This window comes from Ranitomeya variabilis, chromosome 2, assembly GCF_051348905.1.
Source record: "Ranitomeya variabilis isolate aRanVar5 chromosome 2, aRanVar5.hap1, whole genome shotgun sequence".
NCBI classification, from domain to species: Eukaryota; Metazoa; Chordata; class Amphibia; order Anura; family Dendrobatidae; genus Ranitomeya; species Ranitomeya variabilis.
In genome coordinates, this window is record NC_135233.1 from 256,502,801 (window position 1) to 256,522,285 (window position 19,485).

The 19,485-nt window shown below is 47.1% G+C and overlaps 1 long non-coding RNA gene across 1 annotated transcript in view; it reads left to right on the forward strand.

Annotated features, from left to right (window-relative positions):
* LOC143805420 (uncharacterized) overlaps nt 1–19,144 on the forward strand; it is a 39,020-nt gene extending 19,876 nt beyond the window's left edge. Inside the window, exons 2-3 of the long non-coding RNA XR_013221235.1 lie at nt 12,906–12,993; nt 19,011–19,144. This is a non-coding gene — a long non-coding RNA (uncharacterized LOC143805420). The remainder of the gene's footprint in view (nt 1–12,905; nt 12,994–19,010) is intronic.
* Nucleotides 19,145–19,485: the final 341 nt, after the last annotated feature.

The following is a 19,485-nucleotide window of genomic DNA, read 5'->3' on the forward strand; positions in this document are numbered from 1 at the left end:
ACTTCTTCCTTACTGAAGACTGTCACAGCATGACACAGTGACAGTGTCTCTTTCACTGTGACATCATTGACCCTTAGCTTCAGGGTTGGCCCCCAGGCATGTACAGTCATGGTCAAAAGTATTGACACCCCTGCAATTCTGTCAGATAATACTCAGTTTCTTCCTGAAAATGATTGCAAACACAAATTCTTTGTTGTTATTATCTTCATTTAATTTGTCTTAAATGAAAAAACGCAAAAGAGAATGAAGCAAAAAGCAAAACATTGATCATTTCACACAAAACTCCAAAAATGGGCCAGACAAAAGTATTGGCACCATCAGCCTAATACTTGGTTGCACAACCTTTAGCCAAAATAACTGCGACCAACCAATTCCGGTAACCATCAATGAGTTTCTTACAATGCTCTGCTGGAATTTTAGACCATTCTTCTTTGGCAAACTGCTCCAGGTCCGTGATATTTGAAGGGTGCCTTCTTCAAACTGCCATTTTTAGATCTCTCCACAGGTGTTCTATGGGATTCAGGTCTGGACTCATTGCTGGCCACCTTAGAAGTATCCAGTGCTTTCTCTCAAACCATTTTCTAGTGCTTTTTTAAGTGTGTTTTGGGTCATTGTCCTGCTGGAAGACCCATGACCTCTGAGGGAGACCCAGATTTCTCACACTGGGCCCTACATTATGCTGCAAAATTTGTTGGTAGTCTTCAGACTTCATAATGCCATGCACACAGTCAAGCAGTCCAGTGCCAGAGGCAGCAAAGCAGCCCCAAAACATCAGGGAACCTCCGCCATGTTTGACTGTAGGGACCGTGTTCTTTTCTTTGAATGCCTCTTTTTCTCATGTAAACTCTATGTTGATGCCTTTGCCCAAAAAGCTCTACTTTTGTCTCTTCTGACCAGAGAACATTCTTCCAAAACGTTTTAGGCTTTTTCAGTTAAGTTTTGGCAAACTCCAGCCTGGCTTTTTTATGTCTCGGGGTAAGAAGTGGGGTCTTCCTAGGTCTCCTACCATACAGTCCCTTTTCATTCAGACACCAACGGATAGTAGGGGTTGACACTTGTACCCTCGGACTGCAGGGCAGCTTGAACTTGTTTGGATGTTAGTCGAGGTTCTTTGTGCGGATGTTGGATAATCTTGCGTTGAAATCTCTTGTCAATTTTTCTTTTCCGTCCACATCTAGGGAGGTTAGCCACAGTGACATGGGCTTTAAACTTCTTGATGACACTGCGCACGGTAGACACAGGAACATTCAGGTCTTTGGAGATGGACTTGTAGCCTTGAGATTTCTCATGCTTCCTCACAATTTGGTTTCTCAAGTCCTCAGACAGTTCTTTGGTCTTCTTTCTTTTCTCCATGCTCAATGTGGTATAGACAAGGACACAGGACAGAGGTTGAGTCAACTTTAATCCATGTCAACTGGCTGCAAGTGTGATTTAGTTATTGCCAACACCTGTTAGGTGCCACAGGTAAGTTACAGGTGCTGTTAATTACACAAATTAGAGAAGCATCACATGATTTTTCGAACAGTGCCAATACTTTTGTCCACCCCCTTTTTTATGTTTGGTGTGGAATTATATCCAATTTGGCTTTAGGACAATTCTTTTTGTGTTTTTTCATTTAAGACAAATTAAATGAAGATAATAATACCAAAGAATTTGTGTTTGCAATCATTTTCAGGAAGAAACTGAGTATTATCTGACAGAATTGCAGGGGTGTCAATACTTTTGGCCATGACTGTAGCTTCCACCGGTTCCCTGTCTTGCCATGGTTTGAGCAGGTTAATATGGTACACCTGATACGTCTTTCTTTTCTTCCTGGTTGTTGGACCTCATAGTTGAAGTCATTCAGCTTTTCAGCCTCTTTGTATGGCCCTTGCCACTTGGCCAGGAACTTTCTTTCCACCTTGGGGATCAACATCCACACTCGGTTTCCAGGGCTAAACTATCTCAGTCTCGCCAACCGATTGTAGACCTTTGCCTGGGCCTCTTTTGCTTGAAGGAGGCTCTCCCTCACAATCAGCCTCACCCTCGCAATAGTGTCCTACATCTGGATCACATGTTCGATGACACTTTGGTGGGGTGTTACCTCCGCTTCCTGGGACTCCTTTGCAATGTCCCGAAGTCCTCCAGGGTACTGTCCATATAGCTGTAACAACTCTGCTGACATCACTGCATGGCCTCCCATCCCCCACCTGCATTACACTCAACTCACTCACTTCTCTGGGCCATCTTGTGACTTCTCTCTGCTGCCAGATCCATGCTGTGTGCCTCATGTCTGCTGTTTGCTCTGTGCAACTTACTCCCTCAGTCAGTTCTTAGCTGCTGAGGTGCCAGGCACTGTCTCTCTTACTCTTATGTCTGCCACCCAGGGGGGCGTTGTACCCTGGTCTGTTTTCTGTGTAGCCACCCAGCGGGGCTTCGTACCCTGGCCTATGTCTGCCACCCAGGGGGGCGTTGTACCCTGGTCTGTTTTCTGTGTAGCCACCCAGCGGGGCTTCGTACCCTGGCCTACGTCCGCCACCCAGAGGGGCGTCGTACCCTGGCTTGTGTCCATGTCTCTGTGCCTAGTCTTGTTCCTGACTCTGTCTTAGTCTAGTCCCGTTCTTGTGTCCGTTTATATCCGTCTTGGATTGCTTTTTCTGCCGTGCGTACTCTGTGTCTTGCTTTACTCTGCTTTCGGCTCCGCTCTCTGCAACCTTGCTTTCCTCCTTGCTCTGCATTCTGTGATCTTGCTCTGCACTCTGTGTTTTTGCTCTCGGCTCTGCACTCTGTGTCTTGCTCTGCACTCCGACTTTGCTCTGCTCTTAGCTCTCCGTTCTGTGGCTTTGCTCTCAGCTCTGCTCTCTGTAGCTTTGCTCTTCACTTTGCTCTGTACCCTGACTTTGCTCTGCACTCTGTGACCCTGCTCTGCGGCTCCACTCAGCTCTCGCTCTGCGGCTCCGCTTCTTGTGGTTCTACTTCTCCCGCTCTTGGCTCCTCCTCCTGCGTTTCTGCACTTGGCTCCATCTCTTGGCTCCGCCCCCTGCGTTACTGCACTTGGCTCCAGCTCTTGGCTCCGCCTCCTGCGTTTCTGCACTTGGCTCCGCCTCCAGCTCTTGGCTCCGCCTCCTGCGTTTCTGCACGGCTCTGCCTCCTGCGTTTTTGCACTTGGCTCCTCCTCCAGCTCTTGGCTCCGCCTCCTGCTTTCTGCACTTGGCTCCGCCTCCTCTTGGCTCCGCCTCCTGCGTTTCTGTTCTTGGCTCTAGCTCCTGTGCTTTCGCTCTGCATCCGCTCTTGCGGTCTTTCTCTACCTATTATTTAGTCCTCCTGTCTGAACAGGTTCTTACCTGTTTCACATACCTGCCTGTAGACCGGTCCCTACCGGTTCTTCCAGTGTACCAGCCTTGTCCGCCTGTCCTGCCAGAGAGCCAGCCGTACCTGCCTGCCTACCAGAGAGCCAGCCGTGACCGCCTGCCTGCCAGTGTCTCTGTTGTACCCGTCTGTCTGCCTGTGTCCCAGCCGTGCCCGCCTGTCTGCCAGAGTGTCAGCGTGCCCTCTTGCCTATGTTCCGTTCCCCAGGTGGGATCAGCAGCCATAGCCAGACACCACCCTGGAGTGGTACCTGGTAGCTTCCTATTGCACAAGTCTGACCTCACCATCAGAGGCTCCAGCGAACACCTAGGAAGCTACTTACTTACGCCCCTTCCACGGAAGTTTGGTCTGTGGTCCAGTGGGGCCACACACCCGCGCCAACCAGTCTTGGCGTGAGCGTGACAGTTTGCACAGGCCATGGTTCCCGCTGAGTCCCATGTCCTTTCGCTCTCGGAGCAGGATGCACCAATCATTGTCTCTGATGCTATCTATAATTTACTTCTGGCCTTCTAAAAGCAAGCTCCAGCAGATCCACCAAGGTACTATGGGGATCCAAAACTGTGCCGTGTGTTCCTGGAGCAGTGTATGCTGAACTTTGAATGGTATGCTTCCGATTTCCCCTCTGATCTGTTCAAAGTGGCATACATAATGTCCTACCTAGCAGGAGATGCTTTGGAATGGATCAACCCCCTCTTTGAAGCAGGGGATCCCATCATCACGGACTTGGAGGCCTTCCTGGCGGCCTTCCATAAAGTCTTCGATGTGCCTACTTCTGCGTCTCCTGAAAAGTCTTCCCCTCCAAGCTCACAGAGACGGTCCAGACGAAAGAAACCTGTGGGTTAAACCATCAGTTCCGTCCATGACCGTCCAAGACTCACCTGTTCCACAACCTGCCGAAGCAGCCACCCGAGCAAGATCCAAGAGGTCTAATAAGAGGGGGCTGGCAAATCTGCAGCCTGAATCTGGTGCTGAGATTGAAATACGGTATCCCTGTAGTTGTAAACATTCAGATGGTCTTTGCCCTGTGAAGCCTGTACTCCAAAACCCTGGGCCAGTAGGAGAGGCTGCCCCTGGCAAGAGTACTTTCTCTCCATCAAAGTTAATGACTGTTTCTCTGCCTTCTGGGAGCTATGGTGTGTTTAAGCCGCCTGTCATACGGAGTCGGTGTATGGTCTCCGTTTCTCTGTTCTACTGCTCCAGAACCCGTTGTGGGCGTTGCCTGATAATGGCTGAGCCCTGCTAAAGAGCAGTCTAGTCCTGCAAGGACAACTACAGCTCCAAGTTGGAGCCTTATACACAAAGAAGTTTGTTTTCCGTATGCTGTCTGTTATGCCCATGGGTCATTCTGAGCCAAGGACTCTACCACCCGCTCTGATCAAGAGTTCCAGTAAAGTGCTTCGTTTGAACTTACCCAGTCTTGAGAAGTGTCTGGTTCCCATGCGTCAAAGACACTCAGCAGTTTCATCTTCAGCTGGTCTGCTAGTCGTCGAGTCAAGGTGTGCTGATGTCACCGAAGATGGGGAAACTGTGACAATGTCTCCACACATCTCCAGCGACTATACCAGTAAACAGTTAGTCGTCGAGTCAAGGTGTGCTAACGTCACCGAAGATGGGGAAGCGGTGACGATCTCTCCATACATCTCCAACGACTATACCTGTAATCCGTTCCTAGGAACATCCCTGTTGTTCAGACGATTTCTTCTGGATAACGGGCAGAAAATGGTTCCTATGTGGATACCTTCAGCGTCCTTGTGGCCGGCTGGTGAAGATTTCAAAACAGAAGTTTGTTCACCTCAATTTTTCTCTGACCCGGTGGAGCTGTTGTTCTCCACACTAATCTCTAATGACTTTTCTTGTGTTCCGTACCTAAGAACATCTCTGCTACCTGTCGGGCAAAAGTTGAATCCTATGAGAATGTTTCCAGTTTCCATGTGTCCGGCTGGTGAAGATGTTAAGACAGCAGCATTCAAGTCCCTGTTACCTGTCTACCAGGAGGAGGTGGTCCAGCTTATTGTGAAACCGAACCCTGTTGAGCACCAAGAGACTTTTTTTTTCTGAGATACCTGGTGGCCCTCCTGCCTTATTCTACCCTGAAGATGTCATGTTGGCCTGGACTGTGTGTGAACCTATTCTTCTTCTGCAAATCATCCTGGCGAACTTGAAGAAGAGGGGCCGTAAATGGGGGGTACTGTAACAACTCTGCTGGCATCACTGCATGGCCTCCCATCCCCCACCTGCATTACACTCAACTCACTCACTTCTCTGGGCCATCTTGTGACTTCTCTCTGCTGCCAGATCCATGCTGTGTGCCTCATGTCTGCTGTTTGTTCTGTGCATGCTCTGTCCGTGTGCATAGGGGGGCGGCGCCGCCAACTCCTGTTTCTTATTGAGACTGTGTGCACCTTGCTAAGGTCTCCCAGGCCAATCGCCATGATGCTTCCTGTATTTAAGACATCCCCACCCATTGGTGGGGGGCCTGTGCAACTTACTCCCTCAGTCAGTTCTTAGCTGCTGAGGTGCCAGTCCCTGTCTCGCTTACTCTTATGTCTGCCACCCAGGGGGGCTTTGTACCCTGGTCTGTTTTCTGTGTAGCCACCCAGCGGGGCTTCATACCCTGGCCTACGTCCGCCACCCAGAGGGGCGTCGTACCCTGGCTTGTGTCCATGTCTCTGTGCCTAGTCTCGTTCCTGACTCTGTCTTAGTCTAGTCCCGTTCCTGTGTCCGTTTATATCCCTGTCTTGGTTTGCTTTTTCTGCTGTGCGTACTCTGTGTCTTGCTTTGCTCTGCTCTGCCCTCTGTGTCTTGCTTTGCTCTGCTTTCGGCTCCGCTCTCTGCAACCTTGCTTTGCTCCTTGCTCTGCATTCTGTGATCTTGCTCTGCACTCTGTCTTTTTGCTCTCGGCTCTACACTCTGTGTCTTGCTCTGCACTCCGACTTTGCTCTGCTCTTAGCTCTGCACTCTGTGGCTTTGCTCTCAGCTCTGCTCTCTGTAGCTTTGCTCTGCACTTTGCTCTGTACTCTGACTTTGCTCTGCACTCTGTGGCCTTGCTCTGCGGCTCCGCTCAGCTCTTGCTCTGTGGCTCCGCTTCTTGTGGTTCTACTTCTCCCACTCTTGGCTCCTCCTCCTGCGTTTCTGCACTTGGCTCTGCCTCCAACTCTTGGCTCCGCCTCCTGCGTTTCTGCACTTGGCTCTAGCTCCTGTGCTTTCGCTCTGCATCCGCTCTTGCGGTCTTTCTCTACCTATTATTCAGTCCTCCTGTCTGAATAGGTTCTTACCTGTTTCACATACCTGCCTGCAGACCGGTCCCTACCTATTCTTTCAGTGTACCAGCCTTGTCCGCCTGTCCTGCCAGAGAGCCAGCCGTGACCGCCTGCCTGCCAGTGTCTCTGTTGTACCCGTCTGTCTGCCTGTGTCCCAGCCGTGCCCGCCTGTCTGCCAGAGTGCCAGCCGTGCCCGCTTGCCTGTCTATGTTCCGTTCCCCAGGTGGGATCAGCAGCCACAGCCAGATACCACCCTGGAGTGGTACCTGGTAGCTTCCTATTGCACAAGTCTGACCTCACCATCAGAGGCTCCAGCGAACACCTAGGAAGCTACTTAGTTACACCCCTTCTAGGGAAGTTTGGTCTGTGGTCCAGTGGGGCCACACCCCCGCACGCCCGCGCTAACGAGTCTGGGCGTGAGCGTGACAATAGCAGCTCACACGGTGAGAACCCCATAGAGGCCTGTGGGACTTCTCTATTGGTGAACAGTAGGTACGGTAGCAGGCAATCCCAGTCTCTACCACCCTTCTCCATGACCTTCTTAAGCATAGATTTCAAAGTCTTGTTGAGCCTCTTCATCATGCCGTCTGTCTGTGAATGGTACACCAACGTCTGGATTTGGATAATCTGGAGAGCCTTACAAAATCCCTCATCACTTTGGACATAAGAGGAGTCCCTTGTGTCATCAGGATCTCTTTTGGCAGGCCCATCATATGGACTAGCTCTCGTTCTATACTACTGGCAGAGTTACCGCCTCCGGGCACCATGTTGCACAGTCCATTACCACCATAATGTATTGGTGACCCCTGGCTGACTTAAATAAGGGGACGACAAGGTCAATGGCAATCCGGTCAAATTCTACCTCTATAATGGGCAACGGCAGTAGGAGACTACGGAAGTGGGATGCGAGAACAGTTAGCTGACAGGTAGGGCAGGATCGCCAGAAATTAACAATATCTTGGTGACACCCAGGTCAGAAGAACCTCTGAAGGACCCGTTCTTGAGATTTGTCTACTCCCAGTTGCCTACCCAAGACATGAGAATGGGCCAGAACTAATACTCTACGCTTATAGGGACCTGGTACCAACAACTGCTCCATCACTTACCCTTTCGGTTTAGAATTGAGAGTCCTCAGTGGTTGATACCTTTTAATGGCTAACTGAAAAGATGGTAACAAATTGCAAGCGTTCGAGACTACACAGGTTTCTTCATCAGGCAAAGACTAAAAGTAATTCTGAAGAATCACATATTTATGCACAACATGGCACAGAAAAACAAAAAACACACAAAAAAAAACCCCATGGATAAGACAGGTGACATGAAGCAGAATTACCATGAGTGATAAACAGTTATGTCCATAAATATTGGACCAGTTTTTAGATAAGGAATGTTTTATTGTCCTCTGGGGTCTGTTTCTGTTGTGATAACCCCTCATAGTCTGATGGGCAAGTTCCTTAGTTGATGTAAAAAGTCATAAATCCATGCGACACATTCATTCCTGTGCAAAGGTCAGTCTTAGCGCAGGAATGAATGTGTTGCATGGATTTATGTCTATTTACATCAACTAAGGAACTTGCCCCTCAGACTGAGGGGTCATCACAACAGAACCAGACCCCAATCAGAGGACAATAAAACATTCCTTATCTAAAAACTGGTCCAATATTTATGGACATAACTGTTTATCACTCATGGTAATTCTGCTTCACGTCACCTGTCTTATCCATGGTTTTTTTTTTTTTTTTTTTTTTGGGGGGGGGGGGGGGGGGTTCTGTTCTATGTTGTGCATAAATATGTGATTCTTCAGAATTACTTTTAGTCTTTGCCTGATGAAGAGGCCTGTGTAGTCTCGAAAGCTTGCAATTTGTTACCATCTTTTCAGTTAGCCATTAAAAGGTATCAACAACTGAGGACTCTCAATTCTAAATATTTTTCTATCTACTGGCTGACACGGTACCAAGATATATATCTTTTCTGTACCTTTTGGTTTAGTGACCTGATAAAGCAACTCTTTAGTTAAAGTGAAATACGGAAACCTGGTGTCGCCCCCCAGCTTTGAGCAATCCCATTAATCACAGTTACATTGTCAAATGCACTTTTTAAAGGAAACCTGTCACCTGAATTTGGCGGGACCAGTTTTGGGTCATATGGGTGGGGTTTTCGGGTGTTTGATTCACCCTTTCCTTACCCGCTGGCTGCATGCTGGCCGCAATATTGGATTGAAGTTCATTCTCTGTCCTCCGGAGTACACGCCAGCGCAAGGCAATATTGCCTTGCGCTGGCGTGTACTCCAGAGGACAGAGAATGAACTTCAATCCAATATTGCTGCCAGCATGCAGCCAGAGGGTAAGGAAAGGGTGAATCAAACACCCGAAAACCCCACCCATATGACCCAAAACTGGTCCCGCCAAATTCAGGTGACAGGTTCCCTTTAATGTAAGAACCTGCATTTGGGCATTCCCAAAATTTCCCCCAGAAACACCCAACTCAGGAATTTTTGTCTCGTTGGTCACTGTCTCGGAGAACTCATCCACCTCCGACTTCGATTGGGGATTGAGCGCTCTTCCCTATGCACAACCATGCTTTTCTCCAGTGCTGCATACACATGAACTTTGCCACATGATCTTATGCTGCTTGACTCCAGCTACTCGCATTCATTTCCATTCCCTGTTCTGAGGAAGGCCTTTGGGCCAAAATGTCATAAATATTTTTGCAACAGAGTCGATAATACATGAAATAAATCTTTTTCATCATCACCCTCAGTGCCACATTATTTTATTACCGTATATACTCGAGTATAAGCCGAGACCCCTAATTTTGCCACAAAAAACTGGGAAAACTTAATGACTCGAGTATAAGCCTAGGGTGGGAAATGCAGCAGCTACCGGTAAATTTCAAAAGTAAAAATAGATGCCAATAAAAGTAAAATTAATTGAGACATCAGTAATTTAAGTGTTTTTGAATATCCATATTGAATCAGGAGCCCCTTATAATGCTCCATACAGTTCATGATGGGCCCCATAAGATGCTCCATATTAAAATATGCCCCATATAATCCTGCATAAAGGTTAATAATGACCTCATAAGATGTTCCATAGACACATTTGCCCCATATAATGCTGCACAAATGTTGATTATGGCCCCATAAGATGCTTCATAGAGATATTTACCCCATATAGTGCTGCACAAACGCTATGGCCCCATAAGATGCTCCATAAAGATAGTTGCCCCATATAGTTCTGCACAAACGTTGATTATGGCCCCATAAGATGCTCCATACAGACACTTGCCCCATATAGTGCTGCACAAACGTTGATTATGGCCCCATAAGATGCTCCAAAAAGATAGTTGCCCCATATAGTGCTGCACAAACGTTAATTATGGCCCCATAAGATGCTCCATAAAGATAGTTGCCCCATATAGTGCTGCACAAATGTTGATTATGGCCCCATAAGATGCTCCATACAGACACTTGCCCCATATAGTGCTGCACAAACGTTAATTATGGCCCCATAAGATGCTCCATAAAGATATTTGCCCCATATGCTGTTGCTGCGATAAAAAAAAATAAAAAAATCACACACTCACCTCTCGCCGCTCAGGCCCCCGGTATTTTCAATATTCACCTGTCCTCGTTTTGGGCGCCGCTTCGTCTTCAGCGTCTTCTGCACTGATGTTCAGGCAGAGGGGGCGCCCTAACCACGTCATCGCGCCCTCTGACCTGAGCGTCACTGCAGAAGACACTGAAGACGGAGCAGCGCCTGGAACGAGGAGCGGTGAATATTGCGCAGCGGTCCCCCTCCCCATTATACTCACCTGCTCCCGGCGCGGTCCCTGCAGGTCCCTGGTTCTCCGGTGCCGCAGCTTCTTCCTGTACTGAGCGGTCACTGTTACCGATCATTACAGTAATGAATATGCGGATCCACCCCTATGGGAGTGAAGTCGGGTCCATATTCTGTAATGAGCGGTACCATGTGACCGCTCACTACAGGAAGAAGCTGCGGCGCCGGGAGAACCAGGGACCTGCAGGGAGTGCGCCGGGAGCAGGTGAGTATTATTAGACTCCCCTCCCCTGCCAACCCCTGGGTATGACTCGAGTATAAGCCAAGAGGGGGACTTTCAGCCCAAAAAAATGGGCTGAAAATCTCGGCTTATACTCGAGAATATGCGGTATATAGATTAGAGTGGATTCCTATTTGTGCACCCGAAACACGTTGTGTGTGCCGCATAGCCTCTTTTTGTGATTGGGGATTCATCGTGGTTGACCCGGCTCCTGTCTGAGTTACTTAGTATCTCCGCCTCCATATGTTGCAGTCCATTTGTTCGGAGGACATAGGACAAGGGGCGGCAATATGTCCAGGACCGTGACACGTCCAAAAGAGCAAGCCTTTTCCAGTGGCCTTTGGGACTTCAGATTCCCCCTATTGTGGCTCTACTACCCCTCTTTTGAGATTCGGGCTCTTTCTGGGTACCCCAGTATGAGAATGCAACACCGCCTGGCTTCCTTAGGGATCTTTCAAACACCTCATACTTTTGCACAGGGCCAGCGAGGTTGTCTACATTTTGGGAGTGTCCCTGGGCAAACCAGGTCTGCACTGGCCTAGGAAGGGAGTGAATAAATCTGTCCTTGGGAACCTGCTTGACCATCTGGGCTGAAGTGGAGGACTCCGGCTGCAACCACTTCAAAACAAGATGCAGTAAGTCAAACATTTGGGAGCCAGGGGGTTTGTCCCCATATGTCCAGTGGTGAACCCTTTGTGCTCAGACCAACAGTCACTCCAGTGCGTGCCAAGATTTCAGTTTCTAATTTTGCATATTCCTGTGCATCCTGTAATGCCAGATCATAAAAAGCCTTTTGAGACTCACCAGTTAGATGGGGGTGAGCACCTCCGCCCACTGCTCTGGGGGCAGCTTCACCCACTCTGCTACCCATTCAAAACAAACAAAATGTCTCCACATCATCCCTTGGAGTCATTTTTTGCATGGATCGTCTTACCGCTTTCTGGACGTATGAGTCAGTATTTGGTGTTGGGGAAGGGACTGCCGGCCTCTCACGAACAGCCTCAGTTGCCGTGTAAGCACCTCCTGCCGCTGCTGTTGGGGCTGCTGCACCAAGAGTTTACTTGCTTCCTGTTGCGCCAGCTGCTGCTGCTGTTGGACCTGGACCAGATGCTTGTGAAGTTCCTCCATGCTGTCCGTCATTGCTTCCGGGCTTATGGCCTCCTTTACCTAGGACATGCAGTTTGTCCACAGCCGCTTTACATGTTCCTGGAATGTTGCTGACATTTGAAACACCACCTGTGGTAGAATGGATCACTCGGCTGCATACGAAGGAAGACTCAGGAACACTGACTCTGGTTTATTATGGATACTGCATAAGCCAGTGCGGAGTTGGCAAAGAAAACAAACATGGCCTTTCTGGCCTAAGAAAAAACAAAAACGTAATACAAAGCATAGTCCTTGTAGTTGCGGGGTTTCGCACACTCAGGTTTAGCAGGATACTGGTTCAGGTTAGCACAAACACGAACACTTCTTGGAGTTATCCTCTCCAGAAACACTGAATGCCTCAGAAGGCCGACTATTTAAACCCCAGACCACACCCTGGGTGGAGATAAGGTGGACAGTCTCCCACCCGCTCTATGGTTCTCCACAAAAACCCTGCCTTTAAAATGGACGAATAACCCATCTCAACACAGTGTGCTTTAGCACACATCTGAGTTTCAAATGCCTGAAGCTTATAGCGTCAGTGAAGTGTTTCTCCCCTCCAGCACTTTGTCACAGTGTGTATGCATGTATATATACACACATATATAATTATAATGTGTGTGTTCTCTACCTAACTAATTAAAAGGAGGTTATCTCATGCTCTGTAAACCACTGAAGTGGGAAGAAAGGCTCCGCCTTTTAAACCTGTAGGTTTCCTGTCCTTGGGGGCGGATACTCTCTAGTTATGGTGGTGTCATGGGTTCCGGAAAATTAAATTACTGGAAAGTAATTAACATTTTTCTATTATGTACAAGACGCTGTTCTCCGACCCTCCTTTGAGGGATTTTGCAAAAAATTGGAAAAACAGAATTGTCTTCCTGTTTTCTGCAGATAGTTTATTTCATGTCACCTGGTGACTAGTTACTTGGCTAAGGCTCTGGGGGCCGCCATAATTGCATCTGTCTACTGAATGGTGTAATATTGGACCTCTTCGGCTCCTCTGTAGGTAATGGAAATGCCGCTGCGGTCCTGGGAGCCACCATAATTGCATCTCTTGCATTAATGTAATGACGGACCTTCTTTGCTTCTCTGTAGATGAGGGTGATGCGGTGGGATCTGCAAGAGGAACATGAGCATGTACACTGGGGTGCTGGGGACACCTGCGACGCACCAGGACTAACAGGTACAGATAACACACTGGAACATAGCTATAAGACCCTCCAAGCAAAACATTTTTTTTCTGCTTTCCACCATTTTTGCCGATTTTTTTGAAATGTGGGTGGTGCTGAGCTGGAGGGTGTGGGGTCTGATGTGTGAATTATAATTTTGTATTATTAATTGGCATATATCTGGACATATCTATGACAATTCACGCGTGGGGTGTTTAGAGATTCACCAAATTTCTTATCATGTGAGAACTAAATGTGTGAATCTCCAGTCTCTACTACTTCTCGACATCCTCCATACATACACTGCGCAAGTTGGATGCAGGTGTATGTTGTGAGCTCAGGAACTGAAAAATAAAACCAAAAAACCTAGCCACTTTTTCCCCCGAGTTAAAAAGAAATAGACATATTCAGTATCGATATTGAAAAATTTTCTCCTGAGCGCCTCCTTTTAGCAGTGAGCACCCCATATATATTCTCTCATATTCAGTATCAACGTATCCATAGAGGTCCGATCTGTCAAGATCTAAAATTATTAAACTCTGTTAAAAAAAAAAAAAAAAAAAAGTACTCCTGCAAAAAAATGCAATATCTCAAAATGGAATCAATACAAAGGTCACCTCGCCACGCCAAAAAAAAACAAGCGCTCGCACGGCTCCAGCAATGAAAAAATTCAAACTTGACTAGGTTCAGAAAATTGAACCGCACATTGAACTCTGTAAAAACAAATGTCCAGAAAACAATGGCAGAATTGTTTTGTTTTTTTTCTGCACCATTTCACCTTGCTTAGAATTTTTTTTTAGGACATTATGTAATAAAATGAATTCTGAAATTCACAACTACAACTCGTCCCGCAATAAACAAGCCCTGAAACAGAAAAATAAACTACGGCTCCTGCAACAAACGGAGGAAAAAAAAGCAAAAGTGCAGAAATGTAAATTGGCCAAGGTGGGAAGGGGTTAATAAATGCTGTGAAACTTGTAAAAAGAAAAATGTGATAACTTTTTTTTAGTTTTCTAAATTAGCACCTGGGCCAAGGGCCCGTTCAGTGCCCCTGTAGCCACTGATCGCACCCGTCATGCGCTGGTCTCACACACTGCAGCCGATCCTTTTGGCATTTAAAAACTGAGTGATATTGACGGCCAGAATTAAGTCTCCAGCCTATAGCTCAAAAGCTATAATAACACTACAACTCCCAGCATGCCCCGATAGCCGCATGGAGCCGCAGCAGCTGTGGAGACCCCTGCTGTAGATGAACGGCTGTCGGATCTCCCATAGTAAAGCTGTCAGCCCCGCTGCCATAAAACAATCCCTCACCTGCTTCCGGTCAGTTTCGGCCTGTGCACATTGTTACCCAGTTTCTTGAGCAGGATGATGGGGGCAATGGTGCGAGAGCAAGCTCCCTCCACCCCAGTTCATCACAGTTCACAATGAGAGCATGGAGTATGACCTCCGTCATCATAAAAAAAAAAAACTAATCTGAATCGCCCTCTTTTTCTCTATTAATAAAAAGAAAAACATTTGTTATCACCGCATCTATAAAGATTTCATCTAGTCGCAAATTATTGAATGTCGTAAAACAAAGTAATCAAAACTCCAAAATTTCAATTTCTTTGGTGTACACAGCCTCCCAAGTGTCTATAACCCCCATCATCACAGCCTCCCAAGTGCCTATAAGCCCCATCATCACAGCCTCCCAAGTGTCTATAACCCCCATCATCACAGCCTCCCAAGTGTCTATAACCCCCATCATCACAGCCTCCCAAGTGCCTATAACCCCCATCATCACAGACTCCCAAGTGTCTATAACCCCCATCATCACAGCCTCCCAAGTGCCTATAACCCCCATCATCACAGACTCCCAAGTGTCTATAACCCCCATCATCACAGCCTCCCAAGTGCCTATAACCCCCATCATCACAGACTCCCAAGTGTCTATAACCCCCATCATCACAGCCTCCCAAGTGTCTATAACCCCCATCATCACAGCCTCCCAAGTGTCTATAACCCCCATCATCACAGCCTCTCAAATGCCTACAACCCCAATCATCACATCCTCCCAAGTGTCTATAACCCCCATCATCACAGCCTGCCAAGTGTCTATAACCCCCATCATCACAGCCTGCCAAGTGCCTATAAACCCCATCATCACAGCCTCCCAAGTGTCTATAACCCCCATCATCACAGCCTCCCAAGTGTCTATAACCCCCATCATCACAGCCTCCCAAGTGTCTATAACCCCCATCATCACAGCCTCTCAAATGCCTACAACCCCAATCATCACATCCTCCCAAGTGTCTATAACCCCCATCATCACAGCCTGCCAAGTGTCTATAACCCCCATCATCACAGCCCCCCAAGTGTCTATAACCCCCATCATCACAGCCTCCCAAGTGTCTATAACCCCCATTATCACAGCCTCCCAAGTGTCTATAACCCCCATCATCACAGCCTCCCAAGTGCCTATAACCCCCATTATCACAGTCTCCCAAGTGCCTATAACCCCCATCATCACAGCCTCCCAAGTGTCTATAACCCCCATCATCACGGCCTCCCAAGTGCCTATAACCCCATCATCACATCCTCCCAAGTGCCTATAACCCCCATCATCATGGCCTCCCAAGTACCTATAACCCCCATCATCACAGCCTCCCAAGTGCCTATAACCCCCATCATCACAGCCTCCCAAGTGTCTATAACCCCCATCATCACAGCCTCCCAAGTGTCTATAACCCCCATCATCACAGCCTCCCAAGTGTCTATAACCCCCATCATCACAGCCTCCCAAGTGTCTATAACCCCCATCATCATGGCGTCCTTACTCCAAGTAACAATAACCTCAATCATCACTACCTTACAAACAAGTGAACGCAAAGAACATCATCCCAGCCGACATGCTCCCCAGGAAGAAACCCCTAATTAGTGGTAATTGGTTTATAAAGACATGTAAAGGCCCCGTCTCACTAAGCGATTTACCAACGATCACGACCAGCGATACGACCTGGCCGTGATCGTTGGTAAGTCGTTGTGTGGTCGCTGGGGAGCTGTCACACAGACAGCTCTCCCCAGCGACCAACGATCAGGGGAACGACTTCGGCATCGTTGAAACTGTCTTCAACGATGCCGAAGTCCCCCTGCAGCACCCGGGTAACCAGGGTAAACATCGGGTTACTAAGCGCAGGGCCGCGCTTAGTAACCCGATGTTTACCCTGGTTACCAAAAAAAACAAACACTACATACTCGCCTTTCGGTGTCCAGGTCCCTTGCCGTCTGCTTCCTGCTCTGACTGAGATCCGGCCGTACACTGAGAGCAGAGCGCAGCGGTGACGTCACTGCTGTGCTGTGCTCTCACTGTACGGCAGGCAGTCAGTGAGAGCAGGAAGCAGACGGCAAGGGACCTGGACACCGAAAGGCCAGTATGTACTGTTTGGTTTTTTTTACATTTACGCTGGTAACCAGGGTAAACATCGGGTTACTAAGCGCGGCCCTGCGCTTAGTAACCCGATGTTTACCCTGGTTACCAGTGAAGACATCGCTGGATCGGTGTCACACACACCGATTCAGCGATGTCAGCGGGGCCTCAACGACCAAAAAAAGGTCCAGGCCATTCCGACACGACCAGCGATCTCGCAGCAGGGGCCTGATCGCTGGTACGTGTCACACATAGCGAGATCGCTACTGAGATCGCTGTTGCGTCACAAAACTTGTGACTCAGCAGCGATCTCGCTAGCGATCTCGCTATGTGAGACGGGGCCTTAAGTCATGGCACACTGTGCCGAATCCTCTCCCCACACACCCAGGGCAAGAAACCTATGTACACAGTCACATATAACCAGACACCATGTCATATATCAGATGCAGGAGATCATTAGATACACAGGATAGGATTAGATACATCGTCAGCAGACAGTATCACACAGGATAGGATTAGATACACAGCTCAGCAGACAGTATCACACAGGATAGGATTAGATACACAGCTCAGCAAACAGTATTACACAGGATAGGATTAGATACACGGCTCAGCAGACAGTATCACACAGGATAGGATTAGATACACGGCTCAGCAGACAGTATCACACAGGATAGGATTAGATACACGGCTCAGCAGACAGTATCACACAGGATAGGATTAGATACATGGCTCAGCAAACTGTACTGCACATGAGCGGATTAGATACACTGCTCAGCAGACGGTATCGCATATTAGATACAGTGGGATGCTGGTGACAGCTGACCTTCCTATGTATGGATAACTTGGTGCAGCAGGGATCTGCATTAACCCCTCGGACACATTAGCAGTATACTGAGTAGTTTGCCCGGTGGGTGGTCGATCACGAGGTTGTGCCCCTGCCCAGGAGGTGTCTGCACCTGCCACTTCCACTCCTACAGCACGCTGTGCCATATTCTATCAGATGCCGGACAACTGGAATCTGTCATTTCTCTCACGTCTTTGGCTTGGGGTCTTTGCTCCCTTATTACCGTCGAGACTAATCCTCTTCGCTCATTTTCAAGGGTTAACGATTCAGAAAAGAAAAAATTACCCGGAGGTATAAGACTGTAAATTAAAAAAAAAACAAACTAACTAAAATTTGCAGGATCTCAATCTGAACTTCGCCGAGACGCGATAATTCATTGCCAGGAAATTACGTCCCTTAAACACGAAGAAACAAATTTCCGTCGTAAATCTTCCAATAAGAAACATAAAAAATTAAACCGCCGGCGCGCAATCAACAAAAATGAATTTTTACATTTTTTTTTCTTTCCCACGTGCAGCAGCCGCCGTCAGAAAATAAGAAATGAAGGGATTTGGGTGAGGGGTGTGAGCGTGCCGCCTATGACATAATCCCCGCATCTCCATCGCTCCCGCTTCCCTTCACCTCCGCGCCGATGCCGGTTTTATTTGTATCATAATGGTTCAATTACTGAAAAACCCCACAGAGAAAATTATGGCTGTTTGACTGTATTTTTCTCCCCCAGTCTGGACAACTGGAGATATTTTGTGTTTTTTTATTATTATTGCTGGCTCGGGAGGGGGCGAGAGGTACTTAAGGATTTCTTTTCAATTCCTTTCGGGTCCGGGGCTCAGCGGATGATTCTCTGTACATTGTGCTTCCAACACTAAAATCTCATCGCTAATAGCAGCTTCTGGGGAAAGGGCAAAACCTGCGTTGGCCGAGAAGTGTAAATAATAAATATTACAAAAATTCTACATTTAAAACGAAAAAAATCTATATTTTTTATAATAAATTTTAAAATAATACGGTATATATTTTTGTAAAATCTAGATTTTCTTAAAATTAAAACTTATTAAAATAATGTAATATATGATTTAAATATGCATTTACTATATATGTGTGTGTGTGTGTGTGTGTGTGTGTGTGTGTGTGTGTGTGTGTGTGTGTGTGTGTGTGTGTGTGTATATATATATATATATATATATATATATATATATATATATATATATATATATATATATATATATATATATATATATATATATATATATATATATATATATATATAGTAAATAGACCATTTCTGAGGTCTGAAATTAAGAAATGAAATTAAGCTAGAAGGAGAAAATCAAAAATGTTGCATGCAAATTATATATTTATGACAATGCAATTTCTAGAAGGGTTAAGTTACGGCCTTTAAATAAAAAAAAAAAAAAGTTTTCTTATTTTATGCCAATATTCCAGCCTGGAACTTCCACCAATTTCTAAGCTATCGTGCTGTGTGAATGATGCCTCTAAAGAAAAGGTAGAGAACAGAATTTGGGACTGTGATGATTGACATCCTGTGATGACATGAGCTCTCCTAAAGGGATGCAATGACTATTTTGCCTCAATAACAGGCACATTTTGAGTGATGACATGTTGGGGGTAAGACCATTACGTGGGTGCAGAAACATCTCATAACTTCGGCTCATGAGGACATCACCGAAAATAAAGGCTGTATTGACGGACAGTGAGACTGTAGCACGGGGTAGAATCACAGGCCACAGCACCATGAATGCCCTTTCTTTTTATAGTGTCGCCTGTGAAGGTCCTGCTGAGCTGGTGTTGTGGTCGCAGCGTCCTGACAGGTCGTACCCCGGAGTGAGGTCCCTCTCCGCAGAGAATCGAGGTGACTGGGGGGGAGAGGAGGACGGTTCTACTCGGTGAGACGCATTGAGCTGTAGTGAAACCATTTGGCTTCTCCTCTGGGAGTTTTGGAGATAACGAGATGTATGAAGTGCCATGATTTGGTGAGGAGAACATGAGCTACATTGTCACACACCGCCATGACCAAGACCTGATGGTCGAAACGCCTCGGCGTTGACCACCTGGGACCCCCATCTCTTTTTTGCAAATGTTTGCATTTTAAAATGTTTCCAATAAATTGACTTTTTAGAAGATCCATGCTGGAGATTATTTTTCCTCTTTTATTCTATAAACTTCTGACAATATGTCTCTGAAGTTCCAAACAATAAATTGTGTATTTTATTTCTGACAAAGAAAAATGGT